The following is a 19886-nucleotide window of genomic DNA, read 5'->3' as shown; positions in this document are numbered from 1 at the left end:
AATCGTTGATAAATTTCAAGTGCAAACCTCAAGTATTATAATCCCAGTCAGAGAAGAAATGGGAAGATTAGGAGAATGGGGTGACATAATCCCTCCCCTAAAATAATCCATGATGTTTTAGGAAATGGGGAATTAGAGGAGATCAGTCCTGGGTGCTCATTGGAGGGACTGATGTTGAAGCTGAAACTCCAGTACTTTGGCCACCTGATGCAGAGAGCTGACTCATTGGAAAAGACTCTGATGCTGGGAAAGATTGAGGGCAGGAGGAGAAGGGGATGACAGAGGATGAGATGGTTGGATGGCATCACCGACACAATGGACATGGGTTTGGGTAGACTCCGGGAGGTGGTGATGGACAGGGAGGCCTGGTGTGCTGCGGTTCATGGGGTCGCAAAGAGTCGGACACGACTGAGCGACTGAACTGAACTGAAAGGAAAAAAGCGTAAGAAATCATTTGATGAAATAGAAGTGCATGTATGATAGAGCTCACCCTCTTTGAGCTCATGGCCCTGCCTGATGAAAGATGTAAGATGCACTGCTGCATGGGATTGTAACTGTCTACTTACAATTTCCAAATGGTAAAATTAGTGGAGAGTTTTACCAGTGCCTGCTTACGAGTAGCAAAGAGCCATGTGAGGGGAAGTGCTGAGAATTCACTGTTATTCACAGTAAGAGAGAAAATTATAACTTTAAGATTCTTACTCAGTTTTAGTAGAAAAAATTTAATTAAGAACACTGTAGGTAGATACTCTTGTAGAGGCAATCTTACAATTTGAAAAAGTTCATTACTTAATATTTCCTAATATATTTTCTTGAAATTAGATTTGTACTAGACAACTGACAGTCAACAGTTTGACTTTGAAGAAAGCAGCATAAAGCCTTCTCGCCTTTGGAAAAGAAAGAGACAATGAATCACAGGTAGGATTAGAGCAGTTTTATAAGTCAGCAAAGATCAAAGCATGGAGGCACCTGGCCCAAGACAGAAAATACAAAGCTACTATACTCTCCAGGATTAGAGTTCCTTTTGATCGTGATGTTTCTATAATGATGCAGAGATGTTTCTACAGTAACCGACAGTTAGAGGAGGAAAACTAAAAGTTATGAAGCATGATTATTTCCTGACATTCAACATATTCTGAGTGCCTGAATTTAAATTGAAGAAATCTGAACACTGATGGTTAAAACATGTATCTCCCATTTTACAAAAAATATTTGTCAGTAACTTAGGAAAAGTAATCTCTGTAGACTTTTAGAAAAACCCAGAAGATCCAGATGTTTAGTAACTGAATGAGGAAGGATGCTAGAAAAGTCAGTGCTAAGATTCTTAGTACTGGCACTGTTAGTCCCTCAGTCGTGTCTGTCCAACTCTTTGCAACCGCATGGACAGTAGCCCACCAGGTTCCTCTGAAATTGAAAATCATCAGCAAACCAAATTCAACCTTAGTCTTTTGTTCAAAAATCTTCACTGGGAACTTACAGAATGTGAAGAGTAGAGCAAGGGCAGAGAAGATAAGTTTCCTTCTCTTTTTGATAATTGTAAGCAACTCACAAGCAGTGCTGAAGGAGAGAATATTTAAATACTAGTTTCAACTCTGCCATCTTTGTATGCCCCTGTGGGTCAAAATAGGAACATCCTTTACAGATAACACATATCCCGATGTGGGCAAAGCCAGACCTTGTTACTAAATATGGATTATCAGAGTTTTTATATGCATATGTTTGGAAGAAAACCAAACTTTTTCTTAAATAAAAATATTCACTAGTAAACTATTTATATCTACTCAAGCAAACTTCCTCACATTAGTCAATTAAAATGCAGCTACAAGATACAAAAGCAAGTGAAAGAATCCTAATGATTCCACAAAGGTATTGACAGTGTATGCCCTACATACAAATTTAATGTTTGTAAGAAAAGCTTATTTTGGAAGTGGGTTCCTTTGGTCAAAGTGTGTGAATTTTGGACACTGATTGGGTTCAGATTTTTGCTCTGCTATGTACTAATTCCAAGGTTTTGGGCAGGTTGAAATCTCTCTATTCTCTAGTTTTGGGCCTCTGAAATGAGACAACAAAATTTTCTATTACATGGTGATATTGTGAGGATGAGATGAGATAAAGCAAGTAATGCATTTAGAACAGGGTCTGACACCCAGTAGGAATTCAATAAATGTTAGATATGATTAAAAGAAAAAGAAAATGCTGCAACTACAGAGTTGACAGATGTACAAATAGTGATCAGAGGAACTAAGTTGTGCTTAAAGAAGAAAAATTGGTGTGTGTTTTGAAAGGAAAAGATTTAGGTATCAAAATATTAATGGGAGCTTTTAAAAACATTAATAAAGCCCTTGAATATTTTTGTTGTCTTGAGTCTCATGAAAATCTTACTTCAAAAGTTAAATAAAATGTACATTGATGTATATATCTCTCTCTATATATATATGTATACATACCTGTATCATTTAATTTAATATATTGCATACTAAAATTAGCACTTCAGTATTTATTTTGTACATTATTTATAATCTAATTTTTTAATATGAAAAAATACTTTTACAGTTCTTAATGTTCCAATAAATCTTGCTTTCATTCTCTATTATGAAATTTTAGTTTTAAGCAGATTTATTTTAACTGAGCTTCTTCTGGTATCCTTTGTACTTAATTAGCAAAATTCTTCAGTACTTATACATAAACATGTATGCCTGTGTAACATAGTGGATTCTGTGTGTGCACATTTAACACAAAGTTAAAGTAAAATTATTTATTTTAGAAATAGAAATATTATCCATTTTTCCAAAAATAAAAAGATTACTCAAATTTGCAGTAATAACTGGCCAGTAAATTAATTAAATATTTCAGCTGACAAGTTTTGTTATTATCTAATATAAAAGTTTTTATTCAGTTGGTTACTTAGAGTATCTCACATACCTGATTACATATATAGTTACACTAGAAGGTCTTTATAAACTAACTAGAGATTATTTTTTATAAAAGGGAGACCAAATTATTAATAATACTGATTTAGGAAAATGTGAAACTTCCTCTTATTGAAGCAAAAGTAAAAACATAAGTTAAATCTTTAGTCATAATAGATAAAGTTAGAGGACAGCTGCCATTGCAACAATTTTCCAGTGACAGAAAAAGTAATGAATAACAAGAAACCTGAATTCTTGACCAAATCACTTTTTATCTTCTGATGAATTATTAAATCTCATATCTCTGAAATCCAGTGTCTCTATTCTAAAGACATACCCTTTGAATAGATTTCTAAAGGACTAAATTACAAAAAGTTGCCAAGGTGTTAGATTAACCCTACCTCACATCAGAAAAACATGTAGACCCATTAGATTCAAATGTGAAATTAATTTTGACTTGACCTGGCACACTGTGCAGAACAATGAACCTATTAAAAATTGCCAGCAAAAAAAAAAAAAAAAAAGGGTTTGAGAATGCTCTGAAATGCTTGAAGAGGCAAAGAAAAACAATAAAAAGTGCTTCCATCTTTAATAGGGGAATTTTGTTTTGCTTAACTTGAGGTGGAAATAATTTTTTATTATTGGGCACTCCTGAATTCATCAAGTACTTTAAATTCTGATTGTGTATCAGATAATATTCTATGTAGAGGATACACAGCCATGACTAAGTCAGAAATTATACTGGCCCCAAGGAGCTTACATTCCAATGGGGAAACATGAACACTGACCAAATGATACTTTACAATAAGTATAATGAGTGTTTTTAAAAGGGGTAAAAATACTATAAGAAATTCAATTTTAAATATACTGCCTTTATAATTTATAGATAGATACAAATAAGATTTTTCTCAAGTTTGAGTCACACGCACATACAAACACACACACTCTTTTTAAAGAAAATAAATCTCAGATCCATTACAGAGTCCACTGATTTTGGAAGCTAAAAAGGAGTGAAAGTGTTTTACACCTTGTGGGCTTTTACTGAAAAACTTTCCTTCATTAATATTAAAAAATTACAGAATGCTGACCTTTCCATCACCCCCAGAATGTACCAGCAGACCTAGTTTAAGAAACTGTTTTATAATGCCATTGCCTATAATATCAATGCATTTGACATCATGCCTTTACAATTATAAACAGTAAAAATCACCATCCAATGGCATTCACTCATTTTTTATATAATATTTTATCATACATTATTTAACTACTTCATTTATTTACCAGCCTCATTATATATGTATATATGCATATATATACATATCTATCTATAAAACCACTGCTATGATTTTTATCACCTGTATTTGAAGTTAGTATAAATGGAATGATACAGTATGTATCATTTTGCTTTCTATTTTTTGTACTCAGCATGTTTTTGACATTCCTCAATATTGCACACATTAGTAGTCCATTCCTTTTTAGTGCTGAGTGCATTACACTGTATAGAAGAAAAACCCAATTTGTTAGAGTGACATTTGGGTTGCTTCCAGTATTTGGCCAGTTTGAATAAGATTTCTAGGAGTATTTTACATATATTTTATATATATAATTTATACCTATTTTCTAGCTAATAAATATTTAGAAGTAAACATGAAGAGAACCAGAAAAAATGCGTCTTTTACAGATGCCCAGGCCGTAGGAACCTGTGAATATCTTACTTTACATGGTGAAAGGGATTTTGCAGATGTGACAGGGTCTGAAAGAGAAGAGAACTTTTCAGACAAGGAGCTCCTGAAAGCTGAAGAGACGTTTCTCTGAATCTGATTGAGTATAAAGATGCATGTGTGCAAGGGGAAATGAAAATTAACTTGAATTCTCTGGATGAGTCCTATCTAATCACACAATTCCTAAAATGTAGAAGCCATTCCTAGCTGGAGTCAGATAGAGAAATGTGATAACAGAAGCGGAGTTAGAGAAAGGGAACATGGACTGCTTTTAAGACAGAGGAAAGGAACATGATCTAGCCTCCAGAAAAGTACATACCTTGCTGACACATTGTTTTGAGCCTGGCAAGATCCACACTGGATCTCTGAGGTAAAAAAACTATAAGAAAACAAATTTGTGTTGCTTTGAGCCACAATTTCAAGATAATTTATTATACTTCCAAAAGAGAGCTGATGCAGTAACTTTATTTTTAAAAGATCTAGACCAATTTCCAAGGAGGTTGTATCATTTTACAAGTACCTAGCAATGTATGAGATTTTCAACTGCTTCAGATTTTCAACTGAAGCATTTAATATGGTTAGTCTATTAATTTTAACCATTGTAAAATGCATATAGTGGTATCATATTGTGGTTTTAATTTTGCATTTCCCTGATGTCTAAAGATGCCCTGCAGTTGTTTACATATGCTTATTGGCAAGTCTTCATGTTTTTATTGGCAAATTCCAAATTGGACTATAAGAATATCTGTTCAAAGTTTTGCTCATTTTTTTGCTTTGATTTTTTTTTAATTTATTTTTTAATAGGAGGAAGATTCTTTATAATGTTGTGTTGGTTTCTGCTATACAGCACAAATCAGCCATATATATATATATATATATATATATATATATATATGTATAATGTTTCAATTCAGGTCAGTTGCTCAGTCATGCCTGACACTTTACGACCCCATGGACTAAAACAGGCCAGGCCTCCCTGTTCATCACCAACACCCAGAGTTTACCCAAATTCATGTCCATTGAGTCAGTGATGCCATCCAAACATCTTATCCTCTGTCATCCCCTTCTCCTCCTGCCCTCAATCTTTTTCAGCATCAGGATCTATTCAAATGAGTCAGTTCTTTGCATCAGGTGGCCAAAGTATTGGAGTTTCAGCTTCAACATCAGTCCTTCCAATGAAACACCCAGGACTGATCTTCTTTAGGATGGACTGGTTGGATCTCCTTGCAGTCCAAGGGACTCTCAAGAGTCTTCTCCAACACCACAGTTCAAGAGCATCAGCTCTTCGGTGCTCAGTTTTCTGTATAGTCTAACTCTCACATCCATACATAAAAGTGAAAAGTGAAAGTGAAGTCACTCAGTCATGTCCAACTCTTTGTGACCCCATAGATTGTAGCCTACCACAGTCCTTCGTCCATAGGCTTTTCCAGGCAAGAGTACTGGAGTGAGTTGCCACTCCCTTCTCCAGAGGATCTTCCCAATCCAGGGATTGAAACTGGGTCTCCCGCATTGTAGGCAGGTGCTTTACCATCTGAGTTACCAGGGAAGTCATGACTATCAGAAAAAACATAGCCTTGACCAGATGGACCTTTGTTGGCAAAGTGATGTCTCTGCTTTTTAATATGCTATCTAGGTTGGTCAGAACTTTCCTTCCAAGGAGTAAGCGTCTTTTAATTTCATGGCTGCAATCACCATTTGCAGTGATTTTGGAGCCCAGAAAAAAAGTCTGTCACTGTTTCCACTGTCTCCCCATCTATTTGCCATGAAGTGATGGGACCGGATGCCATAATCTTAGTTCTCTGAATGTTCAGTTTTAAGCCAACTTTTTCACTCTCCTCTTTCACTTTCATCAAGAGGCTCTTTAGTTCTTCTTCATTTTCTGCCATAAGGGTGGTGTCATCTGCATATCTGAGGTTATTGATATTTCTCCCGGCAATCTTGATTCCAGCTTGTGTTTCCTCCAGCCCAGCATTTCTCATGATGTACTCTGCATATAAGTTAAATAAGTAGGGTGATAATATACAGCCTTGGCGTACTCCTTTTCCTATTTGGAACCATTCTGTTGTTCCATGTCCAGTTCTAACTGTTTTTTCCTGACCTGCATATAGGTTTCTCAAGAGGCAGGTCAGGTGATCTGGTATTCCCATCATTTTCAGAAGTTTCCACACTTTGTTGTGATTCACACATTGAAAGGGTTTGGCATACTCAATAAAGCAGAAGTAGATGCTTTTCTGGAACTCTATTGCTTTTTCGATGATCCAAAAGATATTGGCAGTTTGATCTCTGGTTCCTCTGCTTTTTCTAAAAGCAGCTTGACATCTGGAAGTTTACAGTTCATGTATTGTTGAAGCCTGGCTTGGAGAATTTTGAGCATTACTTTACTAGCGTGTGAAATGAGTGCAATTGTGCAATAGTTTTAACATTCTTTGACATTGCCTTTCTTTGGGATTGGGATGATAACTGATTTTTTCCAGTCTTGTGGACACTGCTGAGTTTTCCAAATTTGCTGACATATCGAGTGCAGCACTTTCACAGCATTATCTTTTAAGATTTGAAATAGATCAACTGGAATTCCATCACATCTACTAGCTTTGTTCATAGTGATGCTTCCTAAAGCCCACTTGACTTCACATTCTGACATGTCTGACTCTAGGTGAGTGATCATGCTGTCATGATTATCTGGGTTGTGAATATCTTTTTTTGTACAGTTCTTGCCACCTCTTCTTAATATCTTCTGCTTCTGTTAGGTCCATACCATTTCTGGCCTTTATTGAGCCCATCTTTGCATGGGCTCATATAATGTTTATATATATGTATATTAAGTAGTATTTTATACACACTTACACACACACACATGCACACACATACCACCTCCTTCTTAATCCTCCTTCCTCTTCCTTATCCCACCACTCTAAGTCATCACAGAGTGCAAGCTGGGCTCCCTCTTTATGAAACCATGTCTTCTAGGTATATATTTTATACATGATAGTGTGTATATCCTGATGCTACTTTCTCCTTTCATCTCACACTTTCCTTTACCCACTGTGCTGAGAAGTCCATCCTCTATATCTGCATCTCCATGAAGTTGTTTGTTTATAAATGTTTTGCTGGTTATATATATATATATATATATGGTTTTTTTCCTGATGAGCAAATTTTATGATTATTACTGGATTTTGTGTAAGGAATCAATTTGTCTGTTCCAAAGTGATGAAGATATTCTCTTATACATTATTTTGGAAAAAGCTATATGAAAACATTTAATTTTTACACTTAAGATTAAGATTATGGTGTTTCTTAAATTAATTATTGTATATGGAATGAAGCAAGGGTCAAAGTTTATTCTTATCAACTTGCCCCTAAATATATAGCCAGTTGTTTGAATGCCATTTGTTGAAAAATCCTGTCTTTCTTCATTGGATTACTTTGGTTTCTTTGTTTAAAATCAGTTGATAATAGAAGTGAGGATCTATTTCTGGGCTCTAAATTCTGCTATATACCACTACCACAGTCTTGATTACCAGTATGACAATGTATCTTGAAATAACAAAGTATAAGTTCAACTTTGTCCTTCTTTTTTAAGTTTGCTTTGTCATGCCTTACTCTTTTAATTTCTATACAAATTTTAAGATCAGTTTGTAAATTTGTACTCAAAACATGCTCCTCTGGAACTGTGATTGAGAGTTTACTGAATTTATAGATCATTTGGGGAAAATAACATTTATCCAGTATTTAACATTCCCATAAATGCATTGAGTACCCTGATTAAGGTACTCATTAATTTCTTTCAGTGATATTTATTGTTTTCATATAGTGATCTTCTACAACTTTTGTTAGATTCGTTTGTATGTATTTTATTCTTCATAGTTTTGTAAATGGCATTTTTTCATGTTCCAGTTTTTCATTGCTTTTATATAGAAGTGTAGTCAATTTGTGTCTATTGATCTTGGGTCCTGTAACCTTGCTTTCCCATTATTTAAACTTTTAATTTATTTTTCTTTCATTATTACACTGGCTGAGGACACTAGCAAACTGCACATAAAAATGATATTATATATTTGACTTGTTCAGTATCTTATGTGAAAGGTCTTATGTTAATGAACCAACATTAAGCCATGTTAGCTCTAATATTTTTACAGATGCATTTTTTTCTCAGCTTGAAGAAGTCTGCTTCTAAATAATCAAAACATTTATAATGAAGTGGCATTAAAATACATTAAGTTATTTTTCTGCATCTACTTGAGATGACTATAGTATTTTTAAAATTTTATTTTGTTTCTGTGTTCTTTGTATGTTAACCAACATTCTTTGAATAACTCCCATTTCATAATATATTTTTATTATATGCATGTCCCCATATTTCTGGAGTCTATTTGCTAGAATTTTGTTAGAGACTTTTGCATCTCTGTTCATAAGCAATACTGATCTCTATTTGGTGATGTCTTTGCTGGTTCTACTAACATATACTAATTTTGTAAAATTATTTGAGGCATATTCCATATTATTCTAGTTTATGACAGAGGTTGTGTGGTATTGTTATTATTTTGTTTTTCCTTTAAAGTTTTAATGAAATTAATCAGGGAAGACATCTCAACCTGAAATGTTCCTAGTGAGAAGATTTATTAATTACCAGTTCTATTTCCTCAGTTTGGTTTCCATTTCTCTATTGAGATACCTTACTGTATCCCCATTACATTTTAATTTCTCTTAAATTGTTGAACATATTCAAGGTAGTAGCTGCTTTAAATTTCTCATCTGCTAATTCTATCATTTCTGTTATTTCTGGCCTGGTTCTATTGATTGATTTTTATCCTGGTTATAGACTTCATTTTTCTTGTGATTTTTGCCTGAAAGTTATCTTGCTGATTGCTAGACTTTTATTGTATTCCATAATGGAGGAATTCTTTTTCTAGCAGGCTATTAATTTACTTAAGCATAAGCTTAATACTTTCAAGACTCATTTTCAGATTCATTAGAAAGGGTCTAGAGTATCTTTTTACTATAATGTTAAATTAGAGCTACTCCCAAGGCATATTTCTTAGGGGTCTCTACTGAACAGCTACGGTGTTCAGTGAGCTTCCTCCATTTAGCTATTTAGAAGATAGATGTCTCCCAGCCTTGTTCAAGCTCCCAGATTTCTGGTGATTGTTCCCTTCCTGCATAATAGCCCTTTCACTGATGCTCTTTTACCAGCCACACAGAGGGACCTGTTAAACTTGCACATCTTTGTATTCAGCCAAAGACTCAAAGGGATCCTTATGTAGAATTCAGAAGGTACTTCCCTGGACAGATCGCTTCTCTCTGACATCCTGTCCTACAAATTCTAGGTGATCCTGTATCTTCAGCTTAGGGAGACCATTGGACTTAATTTTAATTGCCCTCTCCTGTTCCTTTCATAGTCTGAAAAAGTGATGTCTGGCAGAAGGCCCAGGCAGTTATGGGGCTCACCTCTATTCTTTGGGCTTCCTTGTGGCTCAGAAGGTAAAGAATCTGCCTGCAGTGCAGGAGACCTGGGTTCGATCCCTGGGTCAGGAAGATCTTCTCTCAAGTATCACATTCATGTGCTGTTAAAAGTTTATTGTCTAAAAAAGTAATTTTGGCCAGTTTTATACTTTTATTTCTTTAAAAGCAACAAGGCTGATTTTTGCATAAATTATTTTGCCAAAGCTAGAAGTGGAAGTTAATATCTATAGTTGCTTTTAAATAAAGATAGCCATCCTTTGATTCTCCAAATGTCATGGTATACACTGTACCAAACTATCTGCAAGATAGTGACAAACTCCAATCTAGTATTTTTCTACTTCTCTACATAACAATTGTATAGCTAATCAGATTTTTATTTGCAACTTTTCACTTGAGTGTATGACACTGTGTTGGCATTGAGGATGCACATTTGATAGTTAGAATATTTATAAACTTCTACTAATTATAAAGAAAACATACTTGTCTCCTTGCTACTATTTTGAATTAATACTATTCCTTTTATAAGCTGAGTTAAATAAGAGTAAGTGTATTTTTTTTTTCTCCTTCTCAATCTCTGATCAATGGTGAGTTACTGTCACCTGTAAACAACAAAATATGTCCAAACACAATTATACAGTATGAGCTCATTGACATGGGTTAAGGGTAACAGTAATTCCATGGTGTTTCTTCATGAAACATGAAGAGCTTGTCACGTTTCCATTTCCAACCAATTTGGCTGAATAAGATTTAATTCAAAACATTTTTGCTCTTTTTTCCTAAGCAAATTTAGGATTCTGTTTACTTATGTGTGCTCACTGGAGGTCATGCTGAAAAATGAGCCTCCAAGTATGCTGCGGAGACCATAAAATATGAAATGGTAATAGTTAAGCTTATAATCTATTATTCTCTTTACATGAAATAGTGCAACCCAGTATGTTCATTGAATTGAAGATTATAAACAACTTGCCCAATGCCAAAAGAATGCTCTTTCAACTAAGAATTTATCACCAGAATGCTTGTTATATGTAATGTTTGCTTTGGAATTAGACATGAGAATAAGCACAATATCATATTTCACTGATTCCTCATCCTAAAGGACATTTAAGATAATAGGTGGGTCTTAAGAAAATACATTTTATGTAGCTTCATAAGCTCTTTCCTTAATGTTAATTCATTCATGAATGTCTGAAAATAACTAGATACTATAAACTATTTATAGAATGTCAAAAATTTTCCAAAGAACTAATATCTTATTGTGTTGCTACAAAGCGTACAATTTGATTGGTCTAGTATATTACTTTCCTTTTATTTTTTAAATCTTAGGGCATACTAGCATATAGTCTTTAAAGCTACTTACTCTTCATGCATTTATGAATAGGTGTTTATGTTATCTCTGCTTCTCAGTGCTATTATATTATGCTCAACTCTATTCAGTCAGCCCCAGGTCAAATATACATATATATATATGTATATATATATATGTGAGATTCTGTTTTATATATGTATATATATATATTCGCGAGAGAGGGAAGAAATGGGTATATAGCTCTAAATTTGATTAGCAATAAAAATTTATATTCTGTGAGAAGGGAGATAGGATAAATCAGAGTTGTATTGCCTTTCAGAGTCCTGGATATAATATCATGGTCAAAATCATAAGTTTTGATGTCATACAGATTTGAAGCATTTCTTTAGGACACTCGCAACATATGTGATCACGGGCATATTATTTAAGTTCTCTGAGTCATAGTTCCCACTGAAAAGTAACCCAAATATACCCATGAGGGCAAGGATTTAGGTTTCTTTTATTTTATATTCCTCCTCACCTAAATGAGCAGCTGGTGTATAGGTGACAGTATCAATTGAATGAATACTTGAAAGAAAAAACTGGTTTATACAAATGTTGAGAAAATAAAACAGGATAAGTGTATGCAGTAAATAGGGAGGCTTGGTGAGCTGCAGTCCATGGGGTCGCAAAGAATCAGGCATAACTTAGTGACCAAACAAAAACAACAATAATATTCATGAGAAAAATCCAATACTGAGTGAGCACTAACAATTATCAGCTATATATAAGTGTCTTGATTTTTTCATATGAATGAAGAGTTGTTAATATTTCCACACTTAGTATTCAGCTACCAAATTCCAAAATGAATGTTGATTTGGTGGGAAAAATCCAACATTATTGAATGCCATATTGAGAAAAATTGTGATTAATTAGCTAATTTCTCACTTTTCAGTTTTACATTAAGGATACCCACTAAATTCCAATTTTGAACCAATGGCAATTTACTTCAAGTGTGTAGTTGAGTTTCACCAGGTACAAATGGTTCTCAGTAACAATATCAGAATAAATGACTCAAATCAGGCATATTGAAAATATCACAAAAGTATTAGTTGGTAATACCTAATTGTCACTCTGGAATACCACTGATATTGTGTTTACTCAGCTAACAAACTTAATTACACGTAGAGCAAGAGACAATGGCATCCCTGACTCAATGGACATGAATTTGAGCAAACTCCAGAAGATAGTGAAGGACAGGGATGCCTGGCATGCTGCAGTGCCTGGGGTCACAACAGACCAACAACAAGTGTATATGTATTAATGTGCCTCTGCCCCAAATTTGTCTGTTTATGTCCTGAAATCTATAAAAGGGGTACTTTTTATTTTTAAGGCAAAACTTTTTCTGTTTTTTTTTTTTCTTTCTTTTCAAAGACTGTGACTTCAACAACTTTTGTTCAGTCTTTAATTATTTAATCTTGGGCTCTAAACATCTCAAGAACTAAATTTCCTGAAACCAAAGTGTTTCCTGCTTATCAATTTAAGCGTTGCCTTTTTTTCACTCACTTCTGCTTAGGGGTAGCTTCTTCTACCATGTTGTGTTTCTACAGTATGCCTCTTAATGACAAGATGGGGAGAGTCTTCATATAAGTCTATATTTTTGATGGAGAGAATGGCTTCCTGATAAGCTTAATCTTAAAAAAGAAAATCTGATACCACAACTTTTAAGGTCTGTGATCATTCATTTATAGCTATATTTAACAACATATTTTCTATCATGCAATTTGATTCCATTTTGTTTTATTTCCTTTCATTTTGCTTTTCCTCTCATTAGTGGTACTCACTTTCATTGTCATAATTAGGGAGGACTTGTTAAAACCCAGAGAACTAGGCTCTGCCCCCAGAGTTTCGGATTCAGTAAATGTAGGGTAGGCCTCGAGAATCTGCATTTCTAACAAGTTCCCAGGTGATGCTGAGTGAATGAAATCATGCACCTTAAACAAGGTTGAGGCTGATGCAATCATTACTAAAGTCTTGCTCTATACTAGGATGTGAACCTCAACATCCAGGGTATCTAAGATAAAGAAAACCCTGGAAACTTGGGCAATTACCTTCTGCAGAAAAAAAATTACCCTCTTGGTGACATAAAATTAAACTCCATTCTTCATTCTAGAAGACTGATTCTTGACACTATATCCAAGCAATGGCTCAGGTAGTTCTCTTTAACCATCATCTCTGAAGGAGAAAGTACTCTTTTGAAGTTAACTTTATGATATGGGGCAAAAAATGAAGATGTAAAGCCTAATATGCCGACTGATGTAGATCCATTAATTGTGCATTTCTTTGACTGCTCTTTGAATCTAGTTATTGTACAAGCCTCTATCTACTTCTGAAAATAAACATTTTTATTCATTCACATTTCATTAGGTAAATTAGCATTTTTTTTTTGAAATTTGTTCTGAAGATATCTGATCTACATTGAAAGAGGAAGTCTCATTTAACCCTAAAAATTACATTTTCAGAGAAATCATTTTCTATTTGTCTTCCATTAGCTAAGGGGACTGATGGAAGTCTGAAAGTTCTGTTATATGCCAGCATTTCATTATAACCATATAAGGTTGTGAACTTGACTAGTTCAAATATTTAATTGTAATCTCTCACAGCACTGTTTACATTCCACTTTACTCACCAGCTCAGTAGTATTATTGTTCATTAAACTGAAGAAGGTATAACTTTGTAGCTTTTATTTGTATTCATATAACCAGATGCAAGTATTTCCTTCAATTGAGCCTTTTCTCAGACTTTGAAATCAGAGGCAAGATTGGAAGTTGGTAGGTGGGGATTAGAATAAAACGGCTCCAATAAAGAGAAAGCAGTTTGTTGCAGTTTGAAAGCCTGTGTTACACAGAATATCAATCAGTAAAACTTGGCCCTTAAATATTTTTGCATCTCATGTTTCCCTCAACGTCATTTCTGGGAAAATCACAGAATCACACTGGAACATGAGAATGATATGGGAATAACTCAACGCCCCCGCAATACATTCTATCTTGGAATACTGTGTAAGGACCATTTTATGAAGCTCCTAAAAATCAGGTATGTCGGTTAAAAAATAATGAGCAGCTTAAGGGGATGGACATTAAGTAAGCTGTATAAAATCAATCTACACTGGAGGCAGGCAATAGAAATGATCTAAAACAGAGTTCAAAGTTGGGGAACTGAAATCTTTTGATTTTGAGGTTGGGGAACTGAAATCTTTGGAGTCGTCTCACGAACACCTGTGAAAGGTGGGCAAGCAGGACTAGGCAGAGGGAAAGTTACATGGCATTAAGGTTACAAGACAGATCTCAGAGGGCCCCGTGAGGAGCTCCGAAGCTGAGATGGCCTGTCAGGGCTGTCCTGCATTTAAGAACAGAGCCATTGTAACCCTACCTTGATTAGCCACTGGACACAGGCTGCCCTCGAAGACAGAGTGTGATCTTGCTAAGACAGCTCCCTTCAGAGGACAATTCTCAGTTCCTAGCCGGTGGCTTAGAAGCAGCCAGCAGTTCCTGCAGGTAGAGGAAGAATAAAAGTGATGACCTATAAGCCTTTTTTGGGGGCTGGGGAGGATATGGCCCACAATCTAAGAATAGCATGCCTTTTTAAAATGGTTGAAGAAAATCAAAAGCATAACACTTAGATCCAATATTTTATGTAAAATCTCATGTACAATTCTAATTATTTCCCTAGTATACTGGTTTCATTTTAATACAATTATGACAGCTATTGATACACATTTTATAGACAAGGAAATAAAACCTTCTAGATAGGGTAAGAAATCAGACTACACAGCTAGTGAGTAGTTCAGCAGGAATTCCAGTCCACAAAGTCTCATTCCAGAGCCTGTCGATTTAAACTGTTCCTCCTGCAAAGTTTTCCAGCACCATGAGGTTAATATAAAAGCGCCCAAAGAGTAAAGAACATAAGATGCTTTTCTGAGATCCAGGAAGATCACTGGATCTTCCTGAGATCCAGATCACAGGAAGATCACTGTGTTTCAGAGAAGCAAGAGGAACTTTGTGGGAGAATGAGGCCACATTTCTCCTATGATGATAAGTAACACTAACTTTGAACTACAATTATACCCACAGTTAGTCTTCTCATTAGTAGACTTGTATTACATATTGTTGTACCCAGTTGTCACACTTTGGAACCCCATCAATAAAAATTTGTGAAAAGTTTACCTGCTAGCCTTAATTTTGCCTTTTGGCCCACAAATCCACAGATATATACTCTGTGTCTTTTCAGAGAATCTTGTCAATCCTTGCTCTAGAAACAGGCTTGGTTTTTGATTATGCTAGGTCATCCTACACTAATGCAAAATCCTGTAACCATTAAACTTTAACGGCCTGTTTTGTAGACTGCTTGAGCCTCCTTCAAGGGTAGTAGAAATATCAGACCTAAGGCAAATGGGTTTCCTAAATTGAACAAAGCAGTTTTAGTGTTACATACAACCAAACACCAACATGACCTGGTATTTGTCTTCTCATTTATTGTTAAGGATGAAGTTGGACCTGAGATCCATGAAGCATGTCAGCTGCATGAGGAACTCTTTTGAAACCTTCTCATAAGCAGAACATAACTTCAAGAACAAGGTTTGGTTTGGTGATTTCACTAAAGTAGGATACAAAGCTCTATAAGCAGTATGATATCAAGGATGCATGCATGCGTGCTCACTTGCTCAGTCGTGTCCGACTCTTCGTGACCCCATGGACTGTAGCCCAGCAGGTTCCTCTGTCATGACATTTCCCAGGCAAGAATACTGGAGTGGGTTGTCACTTGTGACCTCCGGGGATCTTCCCAACCCAGCAATTAAACCTACATCTCCTGTGTCTCCTGTATTTGCAAGCAGATTCTTTACCACTGAGGCACTTGAGAAGTCCCAGGGTCTCAAGTATATAAAAAAATAATGCATATCTGCTTTTTCGTATTTTCAAATTTGTTTTATTTTCTTTTATAATTAAATAAGAGTTTTTGTTTGTTGACTTACAGGTGGATTCATAATAAAATGAAGCTGCTTAGGCCCACTGTCTTCAGAAGTGTTGTGGCTAATATGCTGGAGATCTCTCGGGTAAAAGTGGGACCTGAGAGTGTCTATACCTATGCAAAAAGGACACCATACCTTACAGGGTACCCTGACCTGTGATCACCACAAAATGTCCACTGGCTTTCTGAGATGTGGTCATTGCAATTGTACCAAAATTGATTCAGTGAAAGACCCTTTCATGAATCCCCTGTGTTATCAGACACTCCTGCCATTTGTGGGGAGAGGGGCTTACACTTCCCTAATAGAGCATTGACTGATCCATCCAACTATATGACATCTCATCAAATGTTATTATATCTGATTCTTTATAAAATTAATTAGAGAAAGTGAGAGTCAGACAGACAGAGATGGAGAGAGAAAAGGAAGGAAGGAAGGAAGAATAAAGAGAGACTCGAATGCTTACAATGGAAAATGCTGTAGAGCTGTCCAGAACTTTACACAGAAGCATTCAAAAATTTGTCACCATCTGCCCTTTCTTTCCTACTAGAGCAAAAGAGAGATCTTCTCTTTTGGGATACGTAAAATTTGCTTTCTCTTCTAACTAATAAAAGTTCCATTTTATTTATTATGGCTTAAGAAAGAGAGGATCAGATTCCCTGTACAATATGCACCAGGCCTATTGAACAATGCATTATAATATTGAAATCTTGGTATTTATTATTATTATTATGCAATTGGAAAATGTAAAAAAAATATTTTGCAAATGCAGAGTAAGATAAACCTTCACTTTCATATTATTATAGCAAACTCTGAAAGAGACTAATATTGATGGTGAGAAATAAAAAACCGTTATCCTTTAGTTTTTTCTTTGAACATAGTTTGGACATAATTGCAGTAATTTGTACATAATCTTCAAATCAGTAAGTAGGCCGTGCTGGAGTAAATCAAGTAAAATAAATTTAATGGATTGCCATTTGTGCTCTAAGTATTCACATTTGTTTATCTGCTAAGATTAAGATTTTAATGTATTTGATATATTAAAGACATGGTGATTTTCAAATTGCTCTCTTGCAAATATGCAGAAGTTACTAAAACTCACAGTTTTAGTGAATGACCACCAATGATATAACCACCACTGTGACAGTCACACACATTTGGCAACTTCCTTCAATTATGTGTGTTCTTTTAAACTCTTTGGTCTGTTTTTGTTTTGTTTTTACATTTTTTTTAAGGGTGGATACTATTTTTCTCATCTTTCCACTATGCCATTTGTACATCAAGATAAAGCAAATTATCCTCTCTTTGCAGTCTTCTAGCTTCTCCAAACACATCTCTTCTTTTTTCCAATCCTGTTCCCATAGTATCTTGAACATGCTTTCAATAAAAAAGCAAAATACTGGAGATAATATATCATGATTTAAATATTAACTGTGTGCATACATATGTGCTTACATGTAGTTTTCTTACTTAATTATCAATGTTTTCAAGGGATTCTGTATAGATGCGTACAAAAAAATAACACAGGTGAGGATTAAGAAGATTAAAGAAGGATGTGTATCTGATGGAGCTGAGGTTAAATTAACATATATTTTATATATCAAAACATGTCACAAAAGTAGTGTGAGTTTAAGAGTTGGCCGAGCAAGAATGATTAGTTCTGTTATAAAATTGAATAAAGCCCATCCAAAGAGAATAAAGTAGTTGCTTAGAAAGCTAGAGATTTTCTTGTACCTGAAAGATATTTTTCACTGAATAGTCATAAGGAGCAAATGGAATAAAATAGTGGGCAGGGTCAAGCAATAACCACTATGAACGCATCACTGTGTCATTAATGCAGCCCAAAGGTACAACTACAAACTAGCGTAAGCAGTTAGAGAGGATAATGAGGCAAATGAATCCCAGAAATAGTATAAAAAGGACTGAAAGGAAGAAATGAATAGATATGTGATAAGTACCTGTGGAGTTCCTGACAGTATGATCACTATTTTATATTAAGTTAACTTATTCAGTATCCACAAAAATCTATATGATTATTATCACTTCAATATTTAAATTAAGAAAACAAGAGTCCAGAAAATATAAAGAATTTATTGGAGGTAATAGAGCAGGTGGGTGTCAGAGCTAGGCTAAAACTTAGAAATGTAGACGTAAATGATTTCATTATTTTCACTAGGGCCAGCCATTTTCAGAGAAATATCAAAGGGCAGATCTCAATAATTTAGAATTTTTATGGTAGAAAAACTTAGATTAGGGGTCAAGAATAGCATTTTATCCAGAAAACAAGATAAATATATGGTCTCCTAAATATAGCTTGAATTATAGTATTCATGTGACTTCACCAACTTAACATTAAAAATAGAGTGCAGGCAAGAATTCTGTTAATAAGAACACACACATTAAGAAGAAAGATATGAAATTGTGTATTTCTCAGTTCAGCCTTACTGAATGCTTCATTAATATAAATATTGCTATATCCACTCATTTCTGCAAATAAGATTGTTCTTTATTGCTAATATGATTTTCATATAGACAGCAAAAATATTCAAATTAGCTATAGCTTTCTCATCTTTAAAATGGGATTAAAGGGGTTGTTTAATCTCTTAGATATCAATGTAACAAACAGTATTACATGTGTTCAAACAAAAAACTAGCATATTAATGATGCATTATTCTTATCTTCAAACAGGTATACTGTCAACTTTTCTGTGTACTTTGTGTATTTATTGAATTATGTGTTAAATGAGTTGTTGTCAAGCAATGATTTTAAGCAACAGCACAGAGGCCTCCCTCTGTTAAGACGTGACATCCGGCATGATGTAGTAATTGGGACAAGAATTGAACTTAGGGATCAATGACTTATTTGAGCAAAATGAAAAATCCATGGGCATAAAAACAGTATGGAGCTCTGGGCAAAATCACCAAGAAAACCAAAGCCAATATTAGAATGTGCTAGGATGCACTGCCAAATGAAATACCTTTTTTTTTAATGCACACCTATATCCAGAGATTCACACAGATTCACACAGGGTGCCGTTCTCTTAGATCATGAAGTTTAAAGCAAAATTTCACACGAACACATAAAACATAAAGGACTGAAATCAGACCCATGTTGTGTCTGCATGTAAATTCCAATTTCACAGAAGGAGAACAAAGGGAATCATGATTGTGATACTCTGACTTCCTTCGACATATCCCCCACACAAAATTTTAAATGCTATAAGTGAGGGAGCATTTCAGTCAACTCATCACAGCTAAGGGTGAATTATTAAGGGCATACATAGATCTAATAGAGCTAATCTGGTATAAGAATTTATGCCTAATTATGGAAACATATTAGTTTTTGAAAATTGTTTCAATTACTTCCTTTAACCATCTCTCAGTCCCCAAACCCAAATATTTAAATTCTAATTAAAAATAATAAGCTTCAACATTGGTCTTATAGTGCTTTGGATTATTATCCTGATAAAACTGAAACTTTT

The sequence above is a fragment of the Muntiacus reevesi genome, chromosome 1 (genome assembly GCF_963930625.1).
Source record: "Muntiacus reevesi chromosome 1, mMunRee1.1, whole genome shotgun sequence".
NCBI lineage: Eukaryota > Metazoa > Chordata > Mammalia > Artiodactyla > Cervidae > Muntiacus > Muntiacus reevesi.
Note: the sequence above shows the minus strand (reverse complement) of the source record.